General features: G+C 37.1%; 1 pseudogene; it reads right to left on the bottom strand.

The window, feature by feature from the left end:
- Positions 1 to 575: 575 nt before the first annotated feature.
- On the bottom strand, positions 576 to 1322 carry LOC118974956 (mitotic spindle assembly checkpoint protein MAD2A-like; annotated as a pseudogene).
- Between the last annotated feature and the right edge of the window lie 430 nt (positions 1323 to 1752).

The raw sequence follows: 1752 nt of genomic DNA, 5'->3' as shown, positions 1-1752 counted from the left end.
AACAGCTGTATCTTGTTAGTATGGATTACCAATTACTTTAGGACCTAAATAAAGAGTGTGAATAATCAGACTTCTTCTGCCATCTCATAGTTACCTATATTCTGAGTCAAGCTATTTGACTAAAAGATTTGCTTTAGAAAGACATTTAACCATAAAGAAAAGTTTTTCCACCCTGGTTGGTATAGCTCAGTGAATTGAGCACAGGCTGTGAGCCAAAGGGTCACAACTTCGATTCCCAGTCAGGGCACATGCCTGGGTTGCAGGCCAGGTCCCCAGTGGGGACCACGTGAGAGGCAAACACACATTGATGTTTCTCTAACTCTCTCCCTCCCTTCCTCTGCCTAAAATTAAATAAAATCTTTAAAAAAAGTTTTTCCATGTACAGTTACCACCTTCAAAGTTATTGTGACATTACAGTGCTGTTGTAATCTGCTGGCTCCCTTTTGAGCAGTATGCAATAAAAAATATCAACTCCATGGAAAGTCAAACAGGTACCAAAGAATTGAATCATTATACACAGTTTAATAAAGTATCATGTTAAAAATTAACCAAAGAAATAAATCAGGAATTATGCTTCACTTGGTTTCATAAAATATACATCTGAGAATAACATTATCATTTTTTGTCTCATCTTCAGTATGGACAGGGATCTTGTAGGCCACCATACCACTTACTTTGTGGATTGTAGTAGTGAAGGAACACAGACAGACCTGCTCAGAATTGGTAATGAATTGTGGTACTGACTCTTTCCTACTTTTCAGGTACAACCAAGTTTTTGTACACATCAGCAGAGCAAATGAACAAGAAACTTCGAACATATCTGTGATGTGTCTTCTCATTGAGCAGATTTCGACTTGGAAAACTTTCTGAGACTTTTCTTTGGATGTACTGTCACCTTTGGCAGTCTTGTCACATTCATTGTCAAACTGTCATCTTTCAAGGACCTCACCACTTTCAGCATTCAAGAAGACTACCATCAGTTTCTGTACTGAACACTTGTATAACCAACTTTTATTTGTTCCACTGCATTTATTTAGGTATTTCATGAGCTCAGGATCAGTAGTTACAGGCAAGATGAGTCCCTATTTTTGCACTTGAGTAAAGTTTCCAAATGGATGAATACTACACTGATATAAAATGCTGTTGATGCCAAATGAGAAGAGCTTGGCCAGGATTTTGGTGCCACACAGGGTGATGCCTTGCTCCCAGGAGAGCTACTGAACCAGGCCAGACCCACAGACATGGTGCACCCACCACAGACGGTGACCGCAGAGCACAGCCACTGGTTCCAAAAGTAACAATGTTGCAGGCTGTTGCCTCATAAGAGAATTTTTTGAATGAAAATGTTCGCATAACTAAAAAGGAAAAGATTCAGATACCAAAAAATCCCCAAACCAATTTCTATAGAGACTACACTCTGCCTATTAAATGTCAAGCTGCAGTATAATCTTAAAGACATTTAAATCAATAGGGACATATAGCTGCTATTTTCAATTCTCTTCATAATGATCCAAAATTTTAAAATTTGGAAGGAGAAGAACTGAACTACTGTGCACATATGGATGGGGAAAATCACAAATAAATAATAGTCATTTATATAATAAAATAAAATATTTCAGAAGATTTTCTGTGATAAAAACAATTTATCCCAAACCAGTATGATGTATGTAAGCATCTTGATTTGTCAATTTGGTGGTTTGTTACGGAATGTAAAAATTTCCTTAGTATTTTTATTGACATTCCAGTTGGTAT

This window comes from Sturnira hondurensis, unplaced genomic scaffold (assembly GCF_014824575.4).
Source record: "Sturnira hondurensis isolate 20B ecotype Veracruz unplaced genomic scaffold, ASM1482457v3 Scaffold0020038, whole genome shotgun sequence".
Taxonomy (NCBI): Eukaryota; Metazoa; Chordata; class Mammalia; order Chiroptera; family Phyllostomidae; genus Sturnira; species Sturnira hondurensis.
Note: the sequence above shows the minus strand (reverse complement) of the source record. Positions and strands in the feature narration are given on the sequence as shown.